The sequence below is a fragment of the Varanus komodoensis genome, unplaced genomic scaffold (genome assembly GCF_004798865.1).
Source record: "Varanus komodoensis strain SLA01 unplaced genomic scaffold, ASM479886v1 scaffold3, whole genome shotgun sequence".
Lineage (NCBI taxonomy): Eukaryota > Metazoa > Chordata > Lepidosauria > Squamata > Varanidae > Varanus > Varanus komodoensis.
The window spans coordinates 54,415,652-54,437,150 of record NW_025335761.1 but is presented as its reverse complement, the minus strand read 5'-3'; the positions used below and the strand labels follow the sequence as shown (position 1 = coordinate 54,437,150).

Here is a 21,499-nt window from a genome sequence, read left to right as displayed (position 1 = left end):
TCTTCTCACACCAAGTAGATGGAGCACCACCACCATGCTAACCTGGTCACAGAATGGTGCATTCCTGCAAAGCTGCCCAACCATTTTCATTCTGTAGAACACACATGGTCTGCCTATCATCCAGGCAATTTATTCAGTTATTTTATTTATTGCATTTCTGTATCACCCAATAGCTAAAGCACTCTGGGTGATTCACAACAATTAAAAACATGAACACTATAAAATTGTGTGAATTTAAAACTACAGCATGAAACAGAAGTAAAAGTCAAAGTAAAACTAGCAGTAAGAGAAAGATTAAAATAAAATACAGGAGGACTCCCATATCCTTGTGAAATGGTTCTAGGTGCTAACCCAAATCCTGAAACTGCGAATAACAGCAAACACAGAAACCTTTTTCTGAATGCAGACTTTCAGATTCCTTTGACTCAGTCCAGAAATGACTGCTTTTGACAACTGCTTTTGCTACAGCCCTGAAAACTGGACTTAAATAGTATACTATATACATTTCTTTTCCCCCAAATATCATTCATTCTTACATCAGCATACAATTTTTTCTTGCCCTATTAAATCAAATATTTTCACTTACAAGACTTCCTTTGGCACTTTACAACTTCTCCTTTGGGCTGAGGTCAACCATGGTTATCTAAAAATGCAGTAACCAAACTATTGGATATGGGAGTCTTGCTGTAACAGGTTTAAAACAGGAGTTGAAACATTTAAAATGCCTAGGAAAATAGGGAGGCCTTAACCTGGCAACCAAAGAGCACAATTTAGTGCCATGAAGGTCTCTCTGGGAAGCTCATTCCACAATCACAGACCCAAAAGAGAAAAGGCTCTCTTCTTAAAAGGTATCTACCTTACTTCCTTTGGCAGAGGTTCTGGGAGAAGGGCCACTGAGAGCAATTTTAGGGTCCAGACAGGTACATAAAGGAGGAGATAACCCTTCATGTAATCAGGTCCCAATCTCTGTTGAGAGTTCTGAATGTTAATACAAGTATTATAAGCACAGCCCAGACCTGGGCTGGCAGCCAACAGAGATGGTCTAATATGATCACATTGACCAGTACCCATTAACAATCTTGCTGCTCTAATTTGGATCAGCTGGTTTACAGGTTAAATTTAAAGGCAGCTCTGCATATAATGCATTGCAGTAATTCAGAAGGTACAAGAACAGATAACTGTAACTAGGCTTTCTATCCAGATAAGGACATAGTTGGTATATTATACTAAATGGAGGTGGTCCATGCCACCAACTCCACCTATTCTTGGAAATGAAAGAGGCAGACATTTTGGCACACTTTCCATGATCAGGGTGGCACTGACTCTTTGGATGAGGGAGGTGAGGCATGGGAAATGAAGTCTGCAGACATAGAGATGGCAGAAGAGGAAAAGCTTATCTCAAGGCTGCCATCTCCAGGAGTTCAGGCAGACTTTAAGAACCAACAGGGTTTGGAAATGCCAGGAGGGGACATGGAAGAGGAGCAAAAAGAGCCCGCCTCAGTCCCTGACCCTGTGACATGGAATTGGAAGAGAAGGACTAGACAACTAGAGGGCCTGCACAGATCTAGGAGGCTTGCCCATCTCCACAGGGGCACACCAGAGGAATGGAGCCCAGGGTTAATGAAAAGCAGAGTTCTCAGAAATAGTCTCTTGTTTGGGTTCAGTGAACTGCTCTGCGCATACTCAGAGATTCTTCCCTTGTTGGCTAGTAGTTTGCTGGATGTACATTGGAAATAAGGTCCTTTTGCCAAAGAACTGACTGTTGTTTGAGAGAGAAAAAGGGAGCCCAGCTCCCAAGGGAACCCCCTGTGCTCTAATGACAATGCTAGATCCAAAGGCAGCTCTGAACTATAAACCTGATCCTTTAAGGGAGTGATACCTGCTCTGAAACATATTGAATATCATCTTCCAGGCAGGGAAATCACCCATTAATAGTACCATGATGGTTTGAGTCACAATTTATTTGCCTTCGTCCAGTCCATTACTGTGCTCAGGTACAGATTCAGAATAGGTCCACCTATACCTGGATTTGATGAAAAGGAGAGATAGAGTTGGGTGTCATTCTCCTATCAATGACACCTCAGCCCACACCTCTAGAGAATGTGCTCAAGCGGTTTCTTGCAGGTGCTATGAATGTGAATGTGAGATATAATATAGCCCTGTGGAATTCTGTATCACAGCTGCTGAAGCACAGAGCAATAAACCCACAGCACAACTTTGTGGAATCGGCCATCCAAGTAAGAGAAAAACCACTACAGTGCAGTTCCTCCAACTCTGAACACTGACAACCTATGTAGAAGGCTACCATGACTGATGATATAGAAAGCAAGTGGAAGCTCCCCTTGTCCCTCTTCTGCCAACAGGAAGACCAGTGTAGTTTGCATTCCAAAAACATGCCTGTAGCCTGACTGAAATAGATCTAGATAATCCACTTCATTCAAGTATGCTTAGAGAGGACTGGCAACCACCCATAAAAACTTTGATGATGATGTTGGCTACAGGACTGTGGCTGTTAATATCAATCAGGTTCAGGTTAGGCTTTTTCAGGAGTCACCAAATTACTGCCTTAAAAAAAAAAAGTCAATCCTGCTTCCTTTCTCAAGAAACAGTTTTTAACCTCCTGGAACCAGCCTGAGAGCCCTTCCCTATCACTTGTAATAAGCCAAGGGCAATAGTCCATGACAATAAGGGTCAACCAGACCCAACCAAGCAACTCATTCACATCTTCGGGTCTTGAAAACTGAAATTCATCCAATAAAACTGAACTGGACAGTGTTCTGGGCAACTCAACTCATGGAACTGCATTAATTATGGTGTCCAGTTCAAGATGCAACTGAGCAACTTCCTCTTCTAAATGCTGCAAAAACTTGTTGCAGCATTCTACCAAGGTGTCCACCTTTTCTTTCCCTGGTCCAGATTGCAACAGGTCATTAGTCACTCAGAAAAGTTCCTCCATCTGTGTTCTGTCTTCCCTATTGCTCTCAGTTCAGGTGTACACCAAGAAGCTGGCCAGTTCTGCTCAGAAGGAGGGGGAGCTTAGGCACAACTATGTCTACTGCCCCACCCATCTCTTCATTCCGCCAAGTGCCCTCTGAGATGCAGCAGCTACTGACTATAAGATTCTGTAGTATTCGCTAAGCAGCATCTTCACAGGGATTATTTGTGTTCAAAATGAACAAGAACTGGTTCTATTTCTTCTGTTTTGCAACAGCTAGAAGAAGAAATACAATGGAAAGTTTTGATTCACAATATCAAGATATGTGGTCACACCCAGAAGTCTGAAAGAAAAAGAAGAGTTGAGAGACTTGACACATCTTCTAACCTGCAATTTCTGAAAATAAATCCTCACACAAAGCACTGAGTCAAATACACATGACTCATGGACATGGAGGAGGGGGTCTCCAACTGAATTTTGAAAGGTAGGACAGAGATTAACAAAGCTACTGGACTGCCTTTATAAATCTCACACCAAGAACTGAGCACATGGTGTTACAGCAATCCTTCCTGTCAACTACCTGATATACAATATTCCAGTACTAGTTGTGAATTCTGTGTTCTAAAGTACACAATATTCTCCATTCTGCTTATGGAATTCCTTCCTTCAGGAGCCTTGCCTGGTATCCATTCCATCTATTCAAAGCCAGGTAAAGAGTTCTCAAGTTTTTACACTTTGAATCTGTGAAATTGTTCCATATATCCCACCTTTTTTCTTTTAAAGAACTTGAAGTGGCTTACATCATTCTCCTCCTCCTGCTCTCAGTCTTATCCCCACAACAACAACTCTGTAATACAGATTGGGCTGAGAGTCTGTGACTGGCGCAAAGTCACCCAGCTGGCTCCATGGCCAAGCAAGAACTAGAAGTAAGGTTTCGAGTCCCAGTCCCGCATTCTTAACCACTACACCACACTGGCTCTTTAAATATCTGTGTCCAAGGATCTGCAGACATTTTTATTAGAACATTTCTCTCTCACCTTGCTACTGCAAATGCCTACTCAGGGGGGCTTACAACAAGTCAGTCACAAGTTCCTAAAATAGAAACAAGCCAAGAAACAGAGGTAACAGTTAAAATCAACTCATTTTTTTTCTCAAAAAACATAGGCCTGTAGGCACAAACAGGTCTTCAACAACAAGGAAGCAGGGTCCAGCCATATTTGACAGGGCAAGGTGTTTCTCAATCTGCATGTAGCCATGTTAGAAATCTTCTTGTCCTATCTAGCCATTGCTCCAGAACAGGTAGAAAGGCCTCTCCACCAGATTTTATGAACTAGGCAGAACAATAACACTAAGCTGATACTAGCTTTAAAGATCTTGCTCATGTTTAATAGGCTGGTTTCTGAACATGAAGAGTTCCTTTCATATATATTAGCAACAGTGTGCAGTTTATACCATCCACTATTGATTTCTTACCCCATCTATTTTCACTATCAAGAGAATTAACCTACAGAAAAGAGGCAGTATCTAGTTTATATGACTAAGAACAACCCTATGACCCCATCCACATTTAACCATAGTCCCAGGTAAGAATGCACACGATGCAACTGGCTAGTTCAATGGGGCAAAGAGTATGACTCTGTTGACAGAAATGCACATCTCCAACAGTGAACATACACATGTCCATCTACATGAAGCTTTCTTGTGCTGAAGTAGGGAATAAAGAGCATACATCCCAATGAACTCAGTGAGCTGTGTATATATAGTAGAAGCATGCAAATAAGCATGCAAGTTAAAATTGACACACTGTACAGAATCATGAAGCTTTCACACACACACCCACACACTCATACACAATAGATCTAGAGCAGGGTCTCAAACTCAACTTACCTGGGGGCCGCTGGAAGTAGAGTCTGGGTGAGGCTGGGCCGCATGAAGTATTCCACCACCACGGTGGTGGTGAGCCGCTCATCCCACGGCCGGCCCGGGCGCCACCGGCGCTTTGAAGGCCTCAGGGCCCTGCCCTGTGCCCCACCCGTCCCGGCAATTGGCCCACGGGCCGCGAGTTTGAGACCCCTGATCTAGAGATAGCTGTATCAGTCTGTACCAGATTTTTTTCCCAATATAAAACCCAGCCATTTTAGATCATTACCACCAAATATCTCACAGGGTAATCCTATACATTTGTGTTGTTAAATGCTATCAAGTAGGCTTCAACTGATGGCTCTATAAAATGTGCTATCCTTGACAGCCATGCTCAGCTCTTGTAAACAATCCCATGCAAGCCCATTCAGCATTAAACACCACTGTGTTTACTCCCAGATAAATGCTACAGCATTCTACCCTAACTTAGCATTACTAGTAAAGATATTCATGAATATAATTAACATTTATATAATTTAAATATATATAATTCCTGCATACATTATGTGCATTAAAATGTTTAACATAAAATTAAGAGGTTATTACTGTAACTTTTGAGTTAAGTATATTGGCCTTGATTCAACATTGTGGGAGTGCTTGCATAATCTCAGGTTCACCTTCTGTTTAAAATCCAGTCCTTTGAGCAACATTTAAAATTCAGGCTGGTAAAAAAAAAAAAAAAGCCCAATAGCTTTTACAATTTTCTTACTATTAAAAAATTCCTGGGATACAAAATATCCCAAATTTCTGCAAGAACAGTTTTGTGGGGATCTTTTGGACCCCCCACCCCAGGACACCAATTTTGAAGACACTAAAAGTAAACTAACAGCAATGTAAGTTTCTTTTGAACTGGAGCTAAAATCTCTACGGGGAAAAGTTAAACCTATAAAAGAAAAGCATCTTTTATGCTGATTTGAGTTTGTAAGCCAAACTATTCTGACAGTGATTGAAGGTCAAATAAGCACTATTTAATTATTATGTATTGCTGCATGAAAAATTAAGTCTTACATTACCTGTACTAGCTGAATCCTGAAATCTGTCCTTAAGCTGATTCAAACTTCCTGGGGGAAACATTTGGCCAAACCAAGGCCTTTTATATATAGCATTTGCCCGAGATAGTTTTGTCTGGGGTTACCAAGTCACCGCAAATATTAATGCTAGGTTTCAGACTGATGTAGGGTGAAGGCTAGATACGGGCATTTTCTCAGATTTTCTAGTAGCTAACATTATTTTACAGGTTCATACCCAAATACAAATATTACTGCCAGATGTACTGCTTTAATGCTTTTATTAGAATTTGAATGTTCTTTGTGATTTTTTTTTCATTTGTCTGCCTGGCTAAAGTTTATTAGCTTTTTGAAAAAATGAGATTTTACACAGGTTTTTCAATTAGGCCAACTTCAGTGGTTAATGACATTTATGATTATCTGCCCCAGATAAATTATCATCTATTGACTTCTGTCCATTCTCCCAGAATAATGGAACAGCAGTGTAATATAAAGGAAAATTTCCAAATTATTCAACTAATTTTGATTTGGATAAAAAATATTACATAAGTGCTGTTGCAAATTTGAAGATGTCTGTATCTCAGCAGTAGTTAAGTTTTAACTCAGCAGTATTTTTGCAGACTTGTAGAAGAATTTTTTTTTTTTTTACATCCTGAAAGCACTTTCCCTATAATTAACCTTAGTGTATTTTAAAGCACATGGCTGAGGAATGCAGGGTGTTGTAGTATTTTTTTGTCTAAACATGTACAGGATTGCACTTTTAGTAATTTGAGGCAATATGCATATTTTGACCCTAATTCACAATTTCCCTTTAACCTTATGCATTGTTCAGGTACTTCATGTTGATATTTTCCAGAACTTATGATAAATAAAAATGCCAGAAATTGCTTATTTTACCCAGGGTATTACAAAAATTTGAGTAAAAATGTACAGAATAGTCTTCATAGCATTTATAGACACACATTTCAAGAATTCAAAAGGGCTCTAAATAAAATTGGTAAGCTAAACCAGCATTATCTTGGTGTTACCAATGGAAGCTGAAGCCAAGAGAGCAGATGCTTGCCTCAGGTCCAAGTTCATGGTAGCAGTAGCAATTAAACCAGAAACATGTCATAGCACAATTCTAACAACTTCAATAACCTCAATTTTTAGGTTGTTACAATTTCAATTTTAAGTTGAAAAGACATACTGTATTTAATCTGTGAAGAGAAAAGGCTATTTTTCAAGCAAAATTAGAACATAGTACCTGTGGTAGGAAATATCTTTTCCAAGATACCACTGTCATTGTAACAATGACTACTGCTGATTAGAGATGTTTGCAAAAACTATGTCTTATTTCCCATTTAATTTCTTCTCTGAAAATGAAACCCATCATGTTACTACTTTTAAATTAATATATTTTACATGTCCTTCAGCAACAATGCATGGGAAATTCAGTGTGGTAAGAAAGACTAACTTCCTTCGGGAACTTAATTTCCTATTATGCTTGACATGAAAACCTATAAACAAGACAACCCCATTAAAAATAAGTAAATTCCATTTAATGAAGGTGCTAAACATTTCAGCTAAATTATCACTTTAAGAAAAATGTCACATATGTGTGTATACACACCCACACACACACACTTTTCAGGGCAGTTTTCGATAGCTCTATGAAACAAATTTGATTCATATGGTAAACTGATTATTTTGACTATTAAAATAACCCTAAATATATAGGAATCTTGTTGCCACAATAGCAGAGTTATATAGCAAGGATGTATAGTGAGAACTCAAAATGTATTCTAAGCTAATTGTGCCTCATAGGCATATCATAAAGGTGGAGACTGAAGAGTAACTGCACTAATCCTCATGCCCAAAGGGAATTTAGTCTGCAGTAAAATGCCAGAGACTGCATTAGAGGGTATAGTGAAACATCCCAAGGGCACTCAACTCAACCAGAGAAACCAATAAAGCACAAAGGGAAAAAGGTAGGTGAGGCTTTTGTCAGACCCATATGGAAAACTCCTCAAACATAAAGCTAACAGCAATTGTCCTCTTATTTTTTAAAAATGCATGCATCGCTTTATCCCAACTTTCATATTATAAAACCCTTCCTGTTAATGTTCCGATATTATGCTCTTGTTAAATATTTAAAGTTTTCCTTTGAGGTTGCAAATGCTATTATTATTAGTCGTATGCCAATGACCTAGATTTCTCTTTAAATCTGTCCATTCCAAAGCATTTTTGCTGTTCACTCTGCCTTAATAAGGAAGCAGGAGATTGTGAAGCATTAAAATGTTTCTCAATTACTTTCCAGTTTCCTTAATTTTAGTATGCCACTATACAATATGCATTTTAAACAGGTATATGATCTATCTCTCAATAACTGTACATATCAGTTTTATTCCCATATTTACAGGAACACAGGTAAACTAATACAACATGATACAAAAGTGTTATTGAAAAAATTGACCACTTAAAATGTTGGGCTTCCAAGCATTTCTAAATTAGTCTGTATTGTTGCTTCTCAGTTCTAGGATTCAAGTCTGAAATCATCTCAGAACAGTTTCCTGTTTAGCAATATGCTTACTGTAACATAGTTATTGCTGGCTTACAGCACATTCTGGCTATACCTAATACATCTGCTTTAACTTCACTGCTTATGAATGCAGGATTTATTACTCTACAGCATATAAATCCAACAGCTGTAACATCTTTAGTCAAGATGTGCAAGCTAATTTTGACATTACAAAAAGACTGGCTTCCAAATGAAAATGTTAATTAAGAAGTTAAACTATTTTTTGACATTTGAAATTAATAAACTTTAGGAAAATTAGAACACAATTCTACCTTCTCTTTAATGAGTAAGTGGTTCACATGCTTTTTTTTGTTATTTAGCTTACGAGGACATATTAATTCCATTTATAACGTAATCTTGTGCATGACTAAACTCAGTGGGTATTACTCATATGAGGTTACTTTCAGGTAAATGGTATAATATTGCAGTCTTAAATTTGTTTTTATTTCATTTGACTATCGTACACATATATGTGAATTGCAACACCAGGTAAGAAATATTTAAGTTTGGAGACAAAAATAAGATAAACTTCTATTTTCTTTTTAAATATTTCTATCCAGACTATGCTTCTAATTAATAAATGAAGGCTGGTCCTATATGTCTGCAACAAAAATACTCTGGGAAGGGCCCTTAACACATATACAGTAATAGTCCAAAACTGACTGTGCATTTCTATATGTAATTTGGCCTCCGGAACAAATAACATATTAATGAAATAAAAAATGAATTGAACCATTGCAATCAAAGCTATCCAGTTTACACACACCATTACACATTAAGTTTGCTTCAAAACATTTTCACTCACCAAAATGCAATAAGCTGTTAAAAACCCTGGAAAGAAAGAAACTAGGCCGATGACTCTTCCTTTACCATCTGAAAACACTCAAAAATGGGAAGAGTACTACTCCCATCTTCCTTCCTTATTTCAAGAGAAAAGAAAGTCGTGCAAGCCAAAAATATTTATCCACCCCGTAATTAAAATTGCAACAAAGAGAACAGGGGCAAGGAATATCCCCTACTCTGAATATTGTCAGACCCCAACCCACAACTGTACAATAAGCCGGAAGGGACAGAAGTCATGAGGAAACAGGTTTGGGTGGATGCAAAAGAAACACATCTCCTCCATAAAGAGTGAGTTCTTCCTCTCCTGCATCCTTTTCCTAAGAGTAGCGTTGCTCACTTGCTCCTTATGACAGATGCACGTTTGAACTTGCTGTTGTCATCAGGGACCAACGCTGGGCCTTAGCAAGAGCCTGGCTCTGCCTTTTGTTCTGGATGAGTAATTGGCGATGGGGAAAAGGGGACTCGGCAACAGAGAAGGCACACACGCTCAACAGAAGAGCTGCAACCCAGCTGCTGTCAACCTCGTGTTATACCTTCCTTCGCCAACCTCCGTCCGCTTTCGCCTCCTTCGCTCCATCTTGAGCGGCGCCACCTCAGCTTGGCCATCCCCTCCTCCATCAACCACCCATTGCCCATCCACACCCACCCACCAGAACCCGGCCTTCTCTCAAAGGCTTCCCAGCCGCTCCCGGCCTTTGCACCCCTCATTCCTCTTCTCACCCGCCCGGATCCAGCCGTGCGCCCCAAAATACAGCCCCCTCCCCAAACCGAGGCTGCGTGCGCAGGCACAAGCCCCCTCCTATAGTGGGCGACTTTCCTCACAACACCCAGAGCTGCCAGTGACCCTTCGTCAGTCAGTCAATCGGTCTTTCTGAGGAGCGGCAAGGCCCCCAGCATCATCGCGGCGGGCGGGGGGGGGGGTGAAGAAGCAGGAAAGACTATGATGGGAGGACGAACAGCGATGCCCGGAGAGAGACGGAGGCCACAAGCAAAACTCACCCCAGCTATGCCCGCTCCGCCCTGGCCGGAACAGCCGGCTGCCACTCGCGGCGGGACAGAGGCCGGAGTCCGCAGAGCCAGCGCCGCTGCTGCCGAGATGCCGGCCGCTACAGCCCGAGCGGTAGTCGGCCAACCCTGACAGAGCGGCCGTAGCCCCGCCCCTCACCGAAAATGGCGGCCCCTCCCGGCCCACAACCCCGCGCGCGCGCGCAAGCATGAGGTCACCGCTGTCGTGTGCGCAAAGAGGAAAGGGAGCGTTCTCGAAAGGCGCATGCGCAACCCTAAGCGGCTTTTGAGGGGAATTTAGTATGTATTTATTTATTAGATTTATATCCAGCCTTTCTTCTTATAAGCCAAAAAGTCTGGCTTGTTTTAAGATTAAAAGACCGCCTTTTTAAAATGAAAAACAAGTACAGGGCGGTTGGCAGGTTAATCCTATGTGAGTTTACACAAAAGAGAGGCATACAACTTGCTGGAGAGTTCAGGGAATTGTAGGCCTTTTTTCTGAGTAAGCATATGTTGGATTTGGGCCTAAAAGGATTAACCATTAAAACGTATATATTAAGGCAAAGTATAGCTTGAATAGATGACTGTTTAAACTAAATTACTGCCAAGCAAAAACCCAAAACATATGCCTGAGCAGCTTCAAAGTTTTTCAATCATTCTCTTCAATAAGAAGTACAATCTTGGCCTGGAAAAGAAGTGCCAACTTAGAGTTTCGTCTTGGAAACACAAATTGATGACCTTGTTGTTGTTGCTAGTCACGAAGTAGTGTCCGACCCATCGCGACCCCATGGACAACATTCCTCCAGGCCTTCCTGTCCTCCACCATCCCCTGGAGTCCACTTAAGCTCACACCAACTGCTTCAGTGACTCCATCGAACCACCTCATTCTCTGCTGTCCCCTTCTTTTGCCCTCAATCGTTCCCAGCATTAGGGGTTCTCCAGGGAGTCCTTCCTTCTCATTAGGTGGCCAAAATATTTGAGTTTCATCTTCAGTATCTGGCCTTCTAAAGAGCAGTCAGGGTTGATCTCCTCTAGGACTGACCGGTTGGATCACCTTGCAGTCCAAGGGACTCGCAGGAGTCTCCTCCAGCACCACAATTTAAAGGCCTAAATTCTTTGGCGCTCAGCCTTCCTTATGGTCCAGCTTTCACAGCCATACATTGCAACTGGGAAAACCATAGCCTTGACTATACACACTTTTGTCAGCAGGGTGATGTCTGTGCTTTTTAGTATGCTGTCTAGATTTGCCATAGCTTTCCGCTCTAGGAGCAAGTGTCTTAATTTCTTGGCTGCAGTCCCTGTCTGTAGTAATCTTGGAGCCCAGGAAAATAAAATCTGTCACTACCTCAATTTCTTCCCCATCTATTTGCCAGGAAGTGAGAGGACTGGATGCCATGATTTTAGTTTTCTTAATGTTGAATTTCAAGCCAACTTTTGCACACTCCTCTTTCACCCGCATCAAGAGGCTCTTTAATTCCTCTTCACTTTCTGCCATTAGAGTGGTATTATCTGCATATCTGAGGTTGTTATTTCAAAAGGAGTACAGATATTACAGAGTACCTGCAAGAACATACCAGATCACTCCTAGCCAATGTTCACTTTATTTGGGGTGGGGCTGGCAGATTAAAGAACCTGAAGCGGCAATGCTATGGTTGTTTAAACAGAAAAAATCCTACAACTCTCAACATTCCCCAGCCAGTTTAAATGGGCACAGGCTAGCACCTTAAGACTATAAATTATGTATAAATAAGGACTTTAAAAATTAAAATTTAATGCATAAATATATGCAGATAGTATCCACCTGCTGCATGTTCTCTGAATAAGTTGCACTTGCTGCTAGTAAAGAAAAACCTGAACACTTATTTCTGAAACATCCCTGGCCAGTGGTGCTCCCTTCTGCAAACTCCACTGCCTCTTTCTATTCTGAATATGTCTGCTCATTTCCAATGTATTGGGAAACACTAGTTTCCCATTATGCTATGGTTGTGTTGTGTTGAAACATAGCATTCGATACTGCTCTGGATAACCAAATGTCTGAATATCATTAACTGTATAATCCAATCCATAAATTGATTCCTAAATTAGCCCTACTGGAAAAGAATGCCATTGACTAAGCTGAAATGCAAGTAACTAAACAATTGCACATTTTTCACATTTAATGCATGCCTCCATTCCTTGTACTATTTCCATGAGCCTGTTTCTCTATGCACATAGATAGCTCTTTGGAAAGAAGCATCCCTGCTTATACTGAACACAAATATATGTCAGCACAGTTGATTTACAGCAGAATAGCTTCTGTGCTTGCATCACAGTGCCAGCTGGAGGAGAAAAACTTGTATATGTATTGTATCTTCTTCTATGAGGAAAAGTTGAAGGGGCTGGGTATGTTGAGCCTAGAAAACAGCCGATTAAAAGGCCATATATGATAGCCATCTACAACTGTTTGAAAGGGTGTCACATAGATAATGGAGTAATTTAAATCTATTTTTATTTTATTTATGATTCAAAGGATAGGAAATAAAGCATTAAAATTACAAGAAAAGGAGTTTTAACTAGACTTAAGAGCTTCCTGGCTATCCATAGTTTTTCATGATCCATGCAGTCAAAGGCTTCACTGTCATCTATAAAACATAGACTTTTTTTCTGAAAAAGTTGGGTATGCTCCAATAGTCAATGCAAATATGTACTATGATCTCAAGCACCTCTACTAGTCTTCTTAGGGCTTGGACTGATGCGGTCTCTACAGATAGGAATAGTTCTACTAGTATCCTATCTGTTCTGGGTGCTTTATTCTTTCCAAGTGTTTCAGAGCAGCTTCCACTTTGCTTTCAGATACTGCATTCTCATAATCTTATATGATTACTATTTAAAGAAGTCTGTCATCCTCTTATCTCTTTTCTATAGTTCTTCTCTATATTGTTTATGCCCTTTTAGTTTACCCTGATCGGATAGCATGTTCGCTTGTTTGTCTTTCAGCATTCTTAATCTAGGTTTGAATTTCTCTTTGATTTCTTGAATCTTCTGGAAGAACTTTCTTGTTTTTCCTCTTTTGTTGTTCTCTTCTATTTCTTTGCACTGGCCATTGTAATAGTTCTTTTTGTCTCTATATGATGGTTGCTAAAAAGTTGCTTTTAGGATTTTGGCCTTATTTCTGTCACATTTGCTTCTACTTCTTGCCCGTCCTTAGCAATTGTGCATCTCCTGGTAGTTCTGGAAAAATTCCTATCTGAAACCCTAGAGATCTGCTGCCAGTCAGTGTCAGCAATATTGGCTTAAATGGGCCAATCCTCTGATTCAGCGCAAGGCAGCATCTTACGTTTGTGACAGACTGTACAGCCAATACCAGGCCAAATGGTCTTTGAGGCCCCATCTCACTCTGTGATCCTATGCTCATTGTCTGCTTGGATCTGCTTGCTGTTGCCTGAGTCTGCCCATGTCATCTGGTATGTTATCCATTGGGTGCTTGCATCTGCCAATTTAATCTGGTATCCACCTGGTGCCTGTTTTGTGTGACCTTATCTCCCATTTAGCATCTGGTCAGTGTTGACTAGTGTGTGCTCATATCGTATCTGTCCAGTGTCTACTCACACCACCACATATCTACTCATGTGAACATCATAAGCTGATCTAGCATTCCATTAATTTACTAAAAAAAATTAAGATGGTAAGAAGCAGCACTTCTTGCAGGACCAGGATATTGCTATAATTGGTATGTGTAGGGAGAATAATCAGGTCAAGGCTATCCAGCTAGAGAGCTTAAAGAAATTAAAATTCAGGGAGGAACTATGAGCAATGTATGTATAAATATTTGCCTATTCCTTGCTCCCTTCTTTGCAACAACAGCAGTTCCCTACTCTAAGAGGAGATGCAGGAGATGATATAGTGATTAAGATTTGTTCTAGCAGACACTTCTGTTTCCCAGCTGAAGATCTAAATGTGGTTAGAGTACATCCTTTCTCAAAATGGCCTTATGATGGTTGAAAACAGATTGTGATGGTGGCACAGCTCCAAGACCAACAACATGTCTGTGTATATCCATGTGTTTGTGAGGGTGGCAGCTTCTGAGCTGCAAACTTAGCATGTATAACCACATCTTGGGTAAGAGAATTTATCCTTGGTAACGTACTCCTGTTCGGTGAACCTTATGAACTAACTTGACACAGTGGAAATGTTTGGGGTGCTAATGGTTGCTGCTTATGTGGGACCCATGAGGATTAATAAAAATAAGCTTGAATCTCTTTCCTTAGAACTGTAGTTAATAGAGAACAATACAGCAGTTGCTTACATAAAGCAAAATGAGTACTTAATCTATTTCAAACCAGAACAATGCAATTTACAGTCTGAGTTCAAAAGGGGGGGAAAAAGTATGATTCTTGCTTGAAGACTTTGCAATCAGCCAGTTCAAACATTCCTCAAGTTCACCAAGGTGCTGAATATTCCACAGTTGCAAATCTGAAGAGTTCAGTCCTAGTGATGCTGCCCTCAATGATCAGAAACCCCGCTTTCCAATCATTCGGTGCCAGGCAGGAAGAGCTGCAGAAGTGATCTTTGCTTATCTGTCCTCCAGCCCAGCAGTTTTCATTAGGAAGGCTTTTTTGCCTGTCTAGTTGGCCTTCAGAAAGGGAAGGAAGGAAGCTAGAGAGGCCTCAGGATAGCTCATATCCTGGCTTTTCCAGTCCTCTTCCCAGCTACTTAATGTCCCTTTTTTCCACAGAGGCTGATTATTTGATCATAGGGGGCAGCCAGCACAGGTCTTTCTCCAACTCTCTTTCTGAACTTGGAGCATTGTCTCTCACCTCAGAGGGAGGAATCCAAACAATCCTTCGATGATGTGTAGGGGTCACAGGATTTTCCTTCCTATTAGAGTTTTTCTTGCTTTGAAGTAAGTCCAGTTGGATAGGATTTACTTCTGAGAAGATAAGCATAAATTTGCACTATGAATCCCAAGGACAACAGCAGCAGTAACTGATAAATTGTGGCCTGAACAATATAGCATTGCAATGCAAGAATAACAATACCAGATAAATACAAGCCTTGATTCTCCTTTCCCTTGCTAATTCAGTATGCACTTAACAGAGTCTCATACAGAGTTGTTAGAGCTCAAAAATACTCTTCAGCACCTCCCAGCAGCACAAGTTTTAGCTCCTTCCTGTTCACTGAATGATTCTGCCTCTACAAGGCTAACGGGATTACACTAGAAGAAGCAACCCTTAGTTGTACAATTTGCTATTAATAAATAATGGAGGCCATTTCCTGTTGTCTTAATCAATACATCTGTTTGGACTCACAGGTGATTCTTGGAATACATTGGCAGTAGCCTTATTGACCCAAGGCAAGAGGTAAACTTTGTCTTCATAAAGCAACTTGGTACAGACCAAGAAGTAGACCTCCCAGTTTAGCAACTAGAATCAAGAAAACAATAGCATCCAGGCCCTTTTCTTGCCAGCTGGTTCACGTGTCATAATATACAATAATATAATCAAAGCAAAAATACAAAACAGACTATTAACTGCAAAAGCAATGCAAAAAATCAAAACATAGATACTTCATAGAATAATATACTACATAGTGTAAAGCAATTATAAAATACAACTACAACCCTCATCACCAATACCCAATGCACAAATTGGAACAGCTGGCAGAAAAAGACAAGGCCAGTGTGGCCCCACCTTAGCATCTCCTCTACACCGCAGCTACAACAGGATGGCCCATACAGGCCCCGAAAAATAAAACGTAAAACGACACAGTAATGTCTATTTTATCCATTAGTATCTTCTCTCTCTCTCTCTCTCTCTGTTTGTTTATTTATTTATGGATTTATATCCTGCCTTTTTGCTACAAAGGGCTCAAGGCAGCTTACATCATCTCTCCTCCTCCATCTTATCCCCACAACAACAACCCTGTGAGGTAGGTTGGGCTGAGAGTCTGTGACTGGCCCAAAGTCACCCAGTTGGCTCCATGGCTGAGCGGGGACTAGAACCCAGGTCGTCTGAGTCCCAGTCCCATGCTCTTAACCACTACACCACACAGGCTTTTTGAATAAGTTTTATTCTAAATAAACCTAATACAAAGAAAAACTAAAAACAACATCAGTCATCGGAAACAACGGACCTACTGGGTCAGCCCCCCACATTTTTTCTTTTTATGATAACTTACGAACATATTTAAATCTATGAGAAGCCCCATTTCTCTAACCAATAATAAAAAGAGTCCCAAGTTTGATAGAAGTCAGTATCTTCTTTCTCCTTCAGTGACAAAGACAATCTGTCCATTTTTGCACAGTCCAAGATCTTTTTTAGGATCAGTTCATCAATGGGTGGCTCTTCACTCTTCCAGTGTTGGGCAAATGCAATCCTCGCCGCAGTAATTACATGTAAAGTCAAGTACATTTCTTGTTTACTAATATCATCAGGTATAATGCCAAATAAGAAAACAGGTTTAAAAGCTAAAGCTTTTTGTAACATTTCCTCAAGCCATTTATGCATTTTAATCCAATACTTTTTTGCTTTATCGCAAGTCCACCACATACGATAGAAGGTACCCAATATGTTTCCATTTCCAACATCCATTTGACATATTTGGAAACATCTTGGCTAGTCTATTTGGCAACAAATACCATCTATAAAACATTTTATACAAGTTTTGTTTATATGAAGTTGCTAATGTTACCTTAATATTTCTCTCCCACAGCTTTTGCCATTTTTCTAATTCAATATTATATCCAAAGTTTTGTGCCTATGTTATCATAGTTTCCTTAACCTGTTCATCTTCCATTCTCCTATCTAGTAAGAAATTACATAATCTTTTAATCATTTGCTCATCTGATTTAAGCATCACCTGATCAAATGCTGTTAAATCCTTATAAAAGTCCCACATTCTATAGTCTTTTGCATATCTCGATTGTATCTGCACCTTGTGCCACCAAGAAATATTAGATCCTTGTTCTTGTATTTCTTGATTCAGTTTCAGTCCTCCATCGTTATCCAAAATGTCATCATATCTTACGATCACTTTGAAATTCAATGCATTTGGATATACAAGAGCTTCCATAGGTATAAGCCATCCTGGTAATTTATTATACAGTTTTGTCTTTAACTTTTCCCACACCAACATTAATGATTTCCTAATATAATGACTTAAAAAACAACCATGTACCTTACACTTTTCATACCACATATAAGCATGCCAACCCATTTGCAAATCATGCCCTTCGAGAGACAAGATTCTTTTATTTCTTAAAGTTATCCATTCTTTTAGCCACATTAAAACAGAAGCTTGATAATACAGCATCCAATCAGGGAGACCAAAACCCCCATTCTCTTTAGCCTCCTGAAGTATTTTTAGTTTAATCCTTGGTTTCTTCTTTCTCCATATCAATCTCAAGATTTGAAAATTTAAATCATCAAAAAAATTTCTATCAATTTTTATGAGAATCATTTGGAATAGAAACAGAAGCTTTGGTAATATATTCATTTTAGCTAGAGCTATTCTTCCCAGCAAGGATAATTGCAAATTAGCCCATTTTTCCAAATCACTCGTAATTTCCTTAAATAGTTTATCATAATTGTCTTCTTTCAGAGTGGTACACTTAGCTGTAAGATAAATTCCCAAGTATTTAACCTTTTTAACAATCTGAAAATCTACTTGTTCCACCAGAGTTTTTCTCTGCTCCTGTGTGAGATTTTTTACTAACAATTTCGTCTTTTCTCTGTTTATTTTCATCCCAGTAACCTTGCCATACTCTTCAATCCTTTGTAGGAGTTTAGGCATTGTTACTAAGGGTTCCTCAATTATGAAAACTAGGTCATCTGCAAATGCTTGCAATTTATAGCTTTCATCTCTAATTCTAGTACCTTTAATGTCCATATCATCCCTGATATTTCTGTTTAACACTTCTAGGATCAATATAAACAACAGTGGTGATAGCGGGCATCCTTGTCTGGTACCCTTTTATATATCTATAGTATTTGTAAATTCTCCATTGATTATAATCCTAGCAGACTGCTTTTGATAGATGCTTAATAGCGCATTAATGAACTTTTCACCAAACTCCATTTGAACTAGTTGTTGCTTCATAAATTGCCAATTAACATTGTCAAAAGCCTTCTGTGCGTCCATGAATAACAGTGCCATTGGTTTTTCCATATGCATCACATAATACTCTAAGATGTCCAAGATAGTTCTCATATTATTCCTCATTTGTCTTTTAGGTAAAAAACCATTTTGATCTGAATGAATAAAGTCTGTTAAATACTTCTTCAATCTTTCTGACATTATGGAGGGAAAAAATTTGTAATCCACATTTAATAGTGATATAGGTCTATAGTTTTGAATCTGCATCAAGTCCGTGTCTTATTTCGGTATTAATGTAATATTTGCCTGTCCAAGTATTTGGTATTTTAGCATCTAACAATGCTGCATTACATATATCCTTAAGAAGCGTAGCGAAAATTCCTTCAAAGGATTTATAAAACTCTGCTGGTAGCCCATCTGGGCCTGGAGTTTTGTCATTCTTTTGTCTCTTAATTACTTCTATTACTTCTGTGATTGTTACTTCTTGATTCAATACTTTTTGGTATTTAGCCATTAGTATCTTCTGAAAATGGGGTAGATATTTCTATTCAGACTAGTTTGTGGTGGCTAGGGGAATGGTGGCATTATTCATCAGGGCCTGGTTACCTGAAGGAGCATCCCCTTCTATATGTGCCTGCCCGCCCCTTAAGATCTGGGGCAGAGCCCTCCCTGAAGGAGATTAGGAGGGTGACTACCCAGAGAAGGGCCTTCTCTGCAGTGGTGCCCTGATTGTGGAATTTGCTCCCCAGAGAGGTTCGCCTGGTGCCATTATTTTATTCCTTTTGGCACCAGGCTAAAACCTTTTTATTTTCCTAATGTTTTAAGACCTGGTTGTTTAACTGGGGTTTTATGGTTGGCTGGAAATTTTATTAAGATGCTATGTTTTATTTTATATTGTCTTATTGTTAAACCATCCCGAGACCATGGTAAGGGACAGTCTAGAATAGTTTTAAATAAATAACACATTATTAACAACTCTGTGGGAATGAGAAAGAGCAACATGCAAATTAAATTATTTGAAGTTGTGTTGATTTTAAAGATGATCAAATTTTCTTTAAGTGAATTGGTCTACTTCCAAAATGTTTGAAGCCTCTTTGGTCTATTAGAATTAGGATCACCAAATGCCAGCAAGATTTAATTTCCAAGTGGGATGTTATGCTAAGCAAAAATAGCAAAATGGGTATGTGTTTTGTGTGGGGTAGCCATGTGTCTTTACAGTGGACAGTCCACTTTTTGAACGGCAGTCAGAAGACAGTCATTTATCTTAAGTTGTCCTTGATTTGTGGGGCTGTCCAATCCAAGACCAATTCAAAGTTTTACTTTTCTTGCTGTTTTCATGGCACATTCATAAATTAATTACATTTACCACTTGACTGTCTTTGAAAGTATTAAGAGTGGCATGATGGATGTGGCATGTTCTGAATCCATTGCCAGGGCCAGGCAATCGGGCATGTCACACAAAACTGACCTGAAGGTAAGTTGCCAAGGGGTGGTTTTTCACTTCATACCCATATAACTCCTGACAGAAGATGGGAGACAATGCAGATTGCTGTGGATATTTTCCTCTTAGTCCTCCTGTCTGCTTCTAGCACAGAGTGCAGACACTTTTGCATTAAAAATCTTTGCTTCCTTTATCAGCACCATTTCTGCAATTGGTCTGCTAGGGTTGTAGGCTCATGAGGGAAACTCTCCCTTCCTGCATCAGATCAAAATACATGTAATTTAATGAGACCTTGGCAAAAGTTTTTTTTTACCATTATTTTATCAGGAATCTTGCAGAAATCCACCAGAGCACAAAACCATCTATTGGCTCTTTTCCAAGTCCTAGTCAATTTCATGATTTACTTCCTTGCTTGCCTTGCTGGTAAACAGTCCCCCGCCCCCAAAAGGCTGTTTCATGTGCTGTTGAAGTAATTGCTTGTTCCCTAAAAAATTGTCCTGCAGTTATAAGCTGCCTTTCGTTTTCCCCATCAATGCCTTCATGATTGTTGCTCCTTCTGCTGATCTGTTGTTAGCAGTCAGATATGCATGTGGGTTTACAGAGGATTACACAAATGTTATTGGGCACGGAAATAAACTGGTATGTGTATGTCTATGTGCATATATGTACAGTATATCACAGAAGTGAGTACACCCTCACATTTTGTAAATATTTTATTATATCTTTTCATGTGACAACCCTGAAGAAATGACACTTTGCTACAATGTAAAGTAGGGAGTATACAGCTTGTATAACAGTGTAAATTTGCTGTCTCCTCAAAATAACTCAACACACAGCCATTAATGTCTAAACAACTGGCAACAAAACTTCAGTCCTAGAGGAGATCAACCCCGACTGTTCTTTAGAAGGCCAGATACTGAAGATGAAACTGAAATACTTTGGCCACGTAATGAGAAGGAAGGACTCCCTGGAGAAGAGTCTAATGCTGGGAACACTAGATGGCAAAAGAAGAAGGGGACGGCAGAGAATGAAGAGGCTAGATGGAGTCACTGAAGCAGTTGGTGTGAGCTTGCGTGAACTCTGGGAGATGGTGGAGGACAAGAAGGCCTGGAGGAATGTTGTTCATGGGGTCGCGATGGGTCGGACACGACTTCGCGACTAACAACAACAACAAGAGCCAATGTTGGCAGGTGGCATTCTCTTGTAGAAGGGTATCTTCCTCTGCAGAACTGGAACTGTAGTGAAATCAGCTCTAAATTGGAGTTAATTGATCAATGAAATTGGAGCATATTCACATAGGAATAAAAACTGTTCCGAAGAAGAAAACACACTTTTAATTGTGCGTGCCCATGCTGTGGCTGCAATTATCTTAGGTGAGTCATTCTTTCCTAGGGTATGAGAGAAAGAGGTATTCCCTTCTAAAAGAAAATGTATGTAAGTACTTAAAAATGCTGCCAGGTTATATGCTGCCAGCTTGAGCAATGACCTTTCTCAACAATGATAATAATATTTCATTGCTATACTGCTCCATAGTTCTTTAAAAATATATCTAACACTGTAAACGGTGCTGCTCCAGATTTTGGACCTTCCATGGCAAAGCCACCCTCCATGGGCCACCTCTCTTGGTGTGTCCATAACCTCATTTTTCACAGTCAGCACCTGCTGCTCCTCCTCACATTCTCTCCCGTCATTACTATCCCTTACATGACTGGCAG

General features: G+C 39.8%; 2 protein-coding genes across 8 annotated transcripts in view; both read right to left on the bottom strand.

Annotated features, from left to right (window-relative positions):
- The window catches only part of KLC1 (kinesin light chain 1), a 56,311-nt gene extending 45,895 nt beyond the window's left edge, over positions 1–10,416 (bottom strand). For 4 of the 6 annotated variants that reach the window (XR_006415319.1, XM_044436315.1, XM_044436318.1 and 1 more), the window contains exon 1: positions 10,265–10,416. The gene's annotated coding sequence lies outside the window, so the exon portion shown is untranslated. Of the gene's footprint in view, positions 1–3,972; positions 4,028–9,227; positions 9,296–10,264 lie in introns of those variants that run through there. The other 2 variants (XM_044436316.1, XM_044436317.1) reach the window with 2 other exon arrangements.
- A 4,088-nt stretch (positions 10,417–14,504) lies between these two features.
- The window catches only part of LOC123026561 (cytochrome c oxidase assembly factor 8), a 27,526-nt gene continuing 20,531 nt past the window's right edge, over positions 14,505–21,499 (bottom strand). For both annotated transcript variants that reach the window (XR_006415321.1, XR_006415324.1), the window contains one exon: positions 14,505–15,179. The gene's annotated coding sequence lies outside the window, so the exon portion shown is untranslated. The remainder of the gene's footprint in view (positions 15,180–21,499) is intronic.